The 9,007-nt window shown below is 42.2% G+C and overlaps 1 protein-coding gene across 2 annotated transcripts in view; it reads left to right on the top strand.

The window, feature by feature from the left end:
• The window catches only part of LOC119165321 (endothelin-converting enzyme homolog), a 73,066-nt gene that overhangs the window by 47,074 nt on the left and 16,985 nt on the right, over nucleotides 1-9,007 (top strand). The window lies entirely within an intron of this gene.

Here is a 9,007-nt window from a genome sequence, read left to right as displayed (position 1 = left end):
CGCTTATTACCTGTGAGCCCGGTTGCTAAGCTCCATTATTTAAAACAGACGCCTAATCTTAAATCCTTGCGTCCACTGTAACCAATCTTCTATGTGCCTAAATATGATTTGCGTGCTTGCTAAGCTCAGGCGTGGTCGCCACTGGCTTGTTCAATAGGATCCGCGTTCCAGTGTTCGACTAAAAGCTTGCTCTTTCCTGGCAGCTTCGCGTTATAGCGATTCCCCCTGAGAGTGGAATCTATCACAATGTGCAAAGCGTGCTTGAAACTGCACACAGGGTGTAATGAAATAACGGAGCCCCCGGCATGTTTAAATTTCATTACTGCTGTTTTTTAGCTGTTTCTTGTGTCTTTACCTGTCACGATTAGGGTTACCAACTGTCCCAGATTTCGCGGGACGTAGATTAGTATGTGACGTAGACTAGCATTTGACTGGGACACGTGGAAGCTAAATTCTAATCTCTTGGAAGATGAAATATTTATGAACAGTGTTCGAGAGGCGTTGGTAAACATAGGCAGTGGAGACCAAAAATATGGAGTGAAATGAGAAAAGTTCAAAAAGAATATAAAATTGAAAGCTATAGAACGCTCATGTGTAATAAAACACGGAAAGAGTGAAGAAAAATGAACCCTACGCTTAAATAATAAAAACTGCTAGCAGAGGAAAGCAAAACGCCAGGTTTATTCATAAATGATATAGGGTCAGTAAAGTCCAAATTGGAACAAATTAATGAGAAGTATCGTGCAACGCAAATAAGGGCAAGGGCAGAGAAAATGACCGTAGGAGATAAACCGACCAAAAGAATGCTCGGTTTCGAAAAAGGAAACGCTCAGCGGAATGCTATATATCAGATTGAATACATGGGTAGCATTACAAGTGAACAGAGATATACAGAGGATGATTTCAACGAGTACTACACCACTTTATTTGATAAATGTAAAGTAAACGTAGGTGAATTTAAGAATGAATTTGTAAAATCAATGTTAAAGATTGAAGACTGCAGGAAAGACAGCTTAGAATGTCCTATTTCTGAACCTGAAGTGGCAAAAGCAATTATTGCTCTCCATTTGGGAAAGTCCCCAGCACCTGATGGGTTAACAGCCGCATTTTATAAGGAATTCAAACACGAAATAGCATCGATTCTAGCAGCGTTTTTTAACGAAGCTTTAGACATAAAGATTCTGCCACCTTCTTTTCTGCTATCTCATACTATATTAATTCCAAAAACTGAAAACGCAGTTAAATTACGTGAAGTGAAATCGCACAGGCCAATCAGTCTATCAAATATCGACGACAAGATTTTGACGAAAGTGTTAGCAAGGAGACTGCAGACAGTTATTCATGACATTTTAGGTTACCACAAGACATGTGGAATTAAAGGGTGCACTATATTCACAAACATTCACAAGGCACGAAGTGTATTGGGAGTGCTGCGATGCCACAAACGATCACATCGCGATGATCCAGACAGATTTACAAAAAGTATTTGACCGAGTACTGCCCGACATTCTTCTTCTTTTGTTAGACTATGTCAATGTTGGCAAAGTGATTCGAGATAGAGTTCGAATAGCATATACTGGATGTAAAACTCGGCTAATCATCACCAAAGTTCTTGGGGAACGAATTAATAGCAGACGTTCTATACGACAAGGCTGTCCTTTGTCTTCCCTCCTATTTTCAATTTATATAGAGTCATTGCCAAAAAGTCATGAAAAGCAGTAACATAGTCGGGTACAAACTACAATAAGCTGAAGTACTGGTACTGGCATACGCAGATGATATAGCTGTGTTTTGTAACGATTATGATAGTATCGCTGAAACCACAAAAATTGTGAACCTTTATTGTAATGCAAGTGGTAGTTTGGTAAACTGGAGCAAGTGCGTGGGTTACTGGCACGGCGAATGGCCTGTGACTCTACAATTTGTGGCTGGTATTTCATGGACTACTACTCCGGTACGATACCTAGGTGGGCCATTAGCATATTACTGTGGCAGTGAACCGTACTGGCGGTGTCAGGCAGTGGAGCTACGAGAAAAAGCTGAGCAACTCAAGGGTTTTCAGCTATCAATTTTTGCCAGAGCGACCTTTTGTAACATATTTTTAGTCAGTAAGCTCTGGTATGTCCTTCAAGCATTGCATTGTTCACGTGTGAATGTACAGAAGCTACATCGAATATTTGCTGTTTTCTTGTGGGGTTCGCCTTGGGAGCGAACAAGTAGAACTAATTATTCAGACGGGTTCGCGCTGGTAGACTTGGTCTGTATCGTTTGTACCTCCGTCAGTTAGTTAGTCGGTTTATGTTTTTCCGAAAAAATCGAGACCCATTCATACGTACTGTTACACAGCCTAGGCCTAGAAAACGGTTGCAAGAATTTGTGGTAGCATCTGGTCGCATGAAAGCAAGCATTAAAGGTTTCCTAAAAGAAGTTGTTGATTCATGTCTCTTTCTAAAAACGCGTTTTTCATTGGAATACCTCAGTACGGTTTCGCGTAAAAGGTTATAAAAAATCTAATAGAAACAGTTATTCCTCAACACTGTCGAAATTTGGGCTTGTTGGTGCATTGTGAGGACAGAAAATAGCGCAAAGAAACGGGGACACAAGACGAGGACACACGGCACAGGCGCTGTGCCGTGTGTCCTCGTCTTGTGTCCCTGTTTCTTTGCGCTATTTTCTGTCGTAGTTATTCCTGTTCCCCTATAGAGAACATTATATAGGGAAACAGGAATAGATATATATATATATATATATATATATATATATATATATATATATATATATATATATATATATATATATATATATATATATATATCGTGTAGGCCCAGGCCAGAATGTCTGAAGTCGTGTAAAAAAATGGAGGTATCACCTGGAGCGAAATCTCTTTTCTTTAAATTGCTCACTAGGACCTTGCCTGTGTAAACATGGATGCAAGAAAAAGGCTTATTCGTTCCTCGGGGTGTTGATTGCCTTCTCTGCAAAAAGCCGGAAACAATGGAACATGTTTTGCTGGACTACTGGGAGGCAGTCTTTTTCGGGGATGTTCTCCAAAGGACTTTGAAAAAGGATCTGCCTCTTGATGCCTACAGCATCAGATTTCTACCAGCATCAAATGAACAAGAAATACCTTTCGAACTAGTCATGTTACTGGGCCTGTACGGTATATGGCCATCTGGATTGGTGGTGCGCCATGCTGATGTTAATGCACGTCCGGTTCGGCAATACTTCTTTCAATCTGTCTGTTCATTCGTAGAATCACAAATTGTTCAACAAGAGGTGCCCGAATGGCTTCATCATGTAGACAGCGTTCTATAGATGAAGGAATTTTAAAAAGCCTGTTAAGTTTGACGCTTTTTACCTCTTTTCTATGTTTCATGCTTGTCCTTTGTTTGATGTACATTTCATTGTGAATGTTGTATGTACGCAGGCAATAAAACACATGAGCGGCAAGATAATAAAAAAAAAAAAACATGCGTGGCCGTGTGGCAGAACATCCACTCGCCAGTTCAATGACCCGGGTTCAATCCTCACTCGGACCCAAATGACTTGGGTCCAATCGCCATTCCAACCTATAAATTTTCTTACTATTTATTTTATTTGCATCGTTGTTGATGTTTAAGTCACGCGTATGATGACAATTTTTCACTCGCATCTAGCGGCGCCGATACCGCCACCAACGCCGGAACTTCTGTGAAACGAACTGTTTGACACTATCGCGTTCAAATTGATTTTGCTGTCTATAAGGTAAGGTACGCACCCCTCCGCCCTTTCGTGACTACTTCCATTGAAGAGTTGGTAACCATAGTCACGGCATGCGTTTCTACGTTGTTACTAGCTGCAGCTGGCCCCCATTGCTGTTCTCTGTGGGTGTCTCTCCACAGGACCTGACCGTCGGCCTCTCCTGCTCTACACTCTGGGTCAGGTTGCCTTCTTTGCGCGAAGCTTTGGCTTCTATTCCTCCAAGATCTGGGTCTTGTCTCCTGTGCTTGCGCTTTCCTTCAGCGTCTCATACGTGAACACTGGGGTCGGCCCGTTGACGACTTGTCGGCTCCAGCGTGAGTTCTCGTTGACGCTCTCGGGAGTGGCTACTCGAGGGAGGTTGATTATTGTGAAAGTGCAACTGTTACCGACAGCAGATGAGACACCTGTGTTCTATGTGAACGAAAGCAAACTCGTTTTTTTTCTTTTCTCTCTTTATTACCATTGTACGCGCCTTCGATGCGCACTCTTTCCCGTGTCTCCTGCCAGTTTCGATGGGTTGCAACTCCTTCTTGTTGTTTTCAATTAGTTTTAATGCATCGTGCACTCCGCAAAAGTACATTTGTGGTTCCTATGACGCCATGAAGAACGTTGTTGTAGCCCTACTACAATCTACACTTACCCATTTGTCTTTGCACAACTATAGGCAGAAATGCACAGCGTAATTTTTCACAAGATCGTGTGGCAATGAAGGCGTTTTTAGAACATAACTTTCTCAAATCAACTTGACCAAACAGGTCCTTCTGGCTCACATCTCACAAAAATGTTGTCAGAAGTTCTCTGCAATTTTTCCTCCATTTTCAACTCCTCTTATTAAGATATCATTGTGTATCAGTCATTTCATTACTGCCAACAATCATGATTATTGTAGGATTTGGGATGCCTGTAAAATGTATGCACATTAACAATTCCACAACGCCTAAACTTTGCCACCTAGAAACGTTTTAAGGATTCTCACCACAGTCAGGACATCAGGACAACTTATCTTCTGTTAAAAAAAACTACAGTTTTGTCTGACTCACTTTTCTTAATAATATTGGTGTCATTGTAGTTATTGCCTGTATGCCAGATTATCAATGATGCCTGATAAAAAATTTGGTTTCATAAACATGAAAGCCAAGGCATGTTAGGCTTACACGAGTGAGTAAAAGTTTAAAAGCGCAGTTTAGAACTCTGGACTGATAATGGCGCCAAATGTATATCCCAAAATGTAAATAAACATTATTAGAAATGTAAGAGTTTATTTAACAGGTAACGTCTCCAACACTTCTCCTGGAAGACCGAGGGAAACACCTTTTAGCTGATGAGCACTGGAGTTGTGGCTGAATTCGATTGATTGATATGTGGGTTTTAACGTCCCAAAACCACCATATGATTATGAGAGACGCCATAGTGGAGGGCTCCGGAAATTTCGACCACCTGGGGTTCTTTAACGTGCACCCAAATCTGAGCACACGGGCCTACACCATTTCCGCCTCCATCAGAAATGCAGCTGCCGCAGCCGGGATTCGAACCCGCGACCTGCGGGTCAGCAGCCGAGTACTTTAGCCACTAGACCACCGCGGCGGGGGGCTGAATCCGATCGACCATGCCATCGGCAGAATTGTTGATCGCTTGGAGAGGGCAGGCCTTATGGCTGGTGATTCGCCGTAGACGGAAGTGTGCTTCGACCTTTAGAAACCTTGTCTTTAGATTGCTGGACCAAAATGGTGACAGGTTTACATGTTCGAGTATAGCCACTGCCACACCCCTCAGATGTGGCGTCCTCTTGGATGCAAGGACCACTTGAAAGGGTGAAAGAGCCGGCGGGATCTATGCAGATTGGTTAGGGCAGTGGATTATTTATTGGGTCACCAATAACTGTCACAGCTAACACGATTAAGATGCAGTCCCAACAGTATTACTTTTTTTAATTTTTTTTTTATTCCGACACTGCCGCCGCCACGCCAGTGAATGCCAACTTCTTCTTTGACGGGCGCCAGGTACCGAGGTGCTACACCATTACTTCCTTCTGTCAGAATCAGCTGAAAAAAAAAACGTTCACCTAAAATTAGCATGGTACAGTTGTTACAAAAAGTTATGTTACCTTGAAAGTTCAAGTGCAACAGATTTTAGTATACTTAATCGCCTACATATGTCACAGAATATCGTCCATATGTTGTCTTCATTTACGTTAAACCAATTGGCACCGCTGTTATCAGCAGCATCGTGAAGTATCCGTTATTGTAGCTTACGTCATTACAGAACCAATACTGCAAGGTGAATAAATTGAATTCTTCGTGCTCATTGTCTGAAAAGCGGTGCGGAATAAAACCACCTGTTTAAGCAACGTAATACTCTTACTGTACCTGGATAATGTAAGTGCAGTCTGTAACGCTTTTTCACATTACGGGTTTCACAGAGTAGTAAGACGTGAGTATCAGACAAGATTTTTTTTTCGATAAACTCTGTGCTTTTTACCTGGCCGTTCGTTCCATTCTATTGCATTGACAGCGTCAGATGTCGTGAACGGCAGGCCATTCTCACAGCCCAACAGCCGGCCACTATCATCGCATCCATCGAGTACGATAAGAAAAGAAAAAAAAATATCTGATCATGATTTCATCTCCAGTGATAGGAATGGTCAAATAATCTTCTACTCGAATACTTTATGCGGGCGTCATGCCTGGTGATTAATCAAGTTACCAGATGTAACATAGCAACACTGAATAGCTAAACAACGCTATAGGAGAAACTAGGATCGAATGGTGTGACGTATTGGTGAAAAAGATTCCTGGCTATGACGAAAGGTTCAGCGGTGACTCCGCAGCATTGTCATCATGCGCACCATGAATAGATAGTGCAGCTGCGTAGGAGCGCCTGTTGACCTGGAGACAAGCAGCGGGTACTTTACTACTTCGCAAAATGAAGAATTTATATGTAAGAAATAGATTCCTAACTTGTAATATGATCATGATCATGCCTTACTAAAAGCTTGTTAAGTAACAGTCACCTATGTCTTCAACAATCGTGAATATCAGTGACTTTTGTGTGTCAGTGCGATATTATGAAAGAAGTTCTCGGAATTTCTTCTGTGGACACTTTTCGAGTGTCATCTACTTGCCCTCAACCTGTTTCGAACTTAGTTCGGTTATACTACAGAAAAGAAGATGCACAGAAAAGATCACAGCTCGGCAGTGACCCAACGCCCCTAGACCCTAACTTTGAAACAATCTTCAGCATTACAAGGACAATAGACAACTGTATCCTGCACCGCATAAGAACCTCACAGTAATAGAATCGGTGGAATTACGCAGAATCCAAACAAACACATTCACGAACGTACACAGGCTACATGTATTCTACCCCACAGCATACAGAGATATATGTCCGTGGTGTGGGGCTACACTAACTCTGTTTCACATCATGTGGGCGTGTACACATCACAGTGAAGAGCACCACAGCATGAATAACACATAGGGATAACAGGAGGCACCGCTGCCCAGCTCGGCCATTGCTGATCATCGCTGGCTGGTCCAACGGGTAGATGTGATGGCTACGGCCAGTGGAGCCCCTGGAATAGGGCCCGACCATTTGGAATGCTCCGCGTTATGCTCAAATAGTTTTTTTCTCTCTCTCTCACACGGCAGTGATTGTTGAAGATTAGGGTGGGTTGTACTTGCAAGTTATACAAACGGGTTGCACAAAGGTCACTCATACACCTTATGCTGTGATCATGCTGTTATTCCGCGCAAGCCCTAAGGGTTAACGTGCACACAAACATTCTCGCCCATACACTACCTAATGCCGCATGGTAAAGTGAACGCCAGCATAAGTAGGCTCAAATCGTAAGCAGCTGTGACTTTCTTATCGTCTCTGATTCACCATTGCAAATACCTTCTCGTCAACCTTAACGGCCGTTCTCACATATTGCATCACGATAGTGCTACTGATGTTCACTTTTTGTGCCCCCTATACAATACTTCAGCGGATACCTTGAAGTTATCTCTACATAGGTAAATATAATCCGTGAACCTCAACTGGCACACATGCTCATGATCCCTTTTCGTGCTTCCCCTCCCCTCCTACACAATGCCTCGATGGAAGCCTGTAACGCATATTTGAATATAAATAAATAAATAAATAAATAAATAAATAATAGACGGCGAGTTTTCCGAAAATAACCACGCTGCGTTCTGCAGTAGTGTTTGCACTATAATGTGGTGTTGGCAGCATTTCAGTAATCGCATATGAAACATAACTTCATTGGTGTAGCATGGAGTAGATGAGTGCTGATCAGCTCGTTTCCTTCCACTACATTGCCGCGACTGAAAGCCACGCGTGAAATGTAAATTTTGTACTGAAAAAAATGGGGCATGTGCCTATAGCAGCTCCTACGTAGCACTATCGTGCATAGTAAATACAGCAAAGTTGAGGGGAAGAAAAGTGAAAGTGAGGAGGAGCTATATTGGAATGAGGATGATGGAACAGAAAGTGAGAAGGACTAAGTATGGTGTGAAATAACTTTACCAATGTCCTGCAGAGCGTGTTTGAAAAGGCGGTGGGTCGCTCCCAAGTAGAGAGCTGAAGGCCAAGCCTGGCCTATTCTTCATTGCAATTGCAGGAAAGTGAATATGACAAAAAAGTTATGGTTATTAAAGTTCTGCATACCATATGAAAGTTAAGGTACGAGGGGTAATTTCAGGGTGTGGAGGAGATTAAGGAGTAATTTAAGAGGTAACGGACGATGCGAGGAGGAATGATTTGAAACACCGACATAGTAAAAGGGGAGGGGAGGCAATAAAAATAGAAAGGCAAGGAAAAGAAGAAAAAAAAACTCGGCCTCTGTTTTTTCGTGTTTTTCCTAATACAAACATCAGTAACCCAGTGAGTTCCTTCGTTAATATCAAGAAACGTTGTAGGATTGACTCCTGACAGCATGCGCGGCGAAATACGCTTCAACATCTCTAATATACCATTTCCACCTTTTTTCAAATAAATGTCAATAATATAGGATACGTACGTGGAACCTACTCGACTTCTAGGTTAGACCTTTAAGATGTTTCCTAGAAAAACGAATGACCACTTGTAAGCAGCTGCGGATAGTGTATAGCTGAATTCTCAAACACGTAGCCCGCAAGCAGCATGTGGCCCAGTAACTTCACATTGGCGACCAACGCAGTGCTTTGCTCTTATATATATATATATATATATATATATATGATATGGCACAATGGGAGGAGCGTTGTCGACAAGAATAAATTTACTC

The sequence above is a fragment of the Rhipicephalus microplus genome, chromosome 8 (genome assembly GCF_043290135.1).
Source record: "Rhipicephalus microplus isolate Deutch F79 chromosome 8, USDA_Rmic, whole genome shotgun sequence".
In the NCBI taxonomy this organism is placed as follows: Eukaryota; Metazoa; Arthropoda; class Arachnida; order Ixodida; family Ixodidae; genus Rhipicephalus; species Rhipicephalus microplus.
Note: the sequence above shows the minus strand (reverse complement) of the source record. Positions and strands in the feature narration are given on the sequence as shown.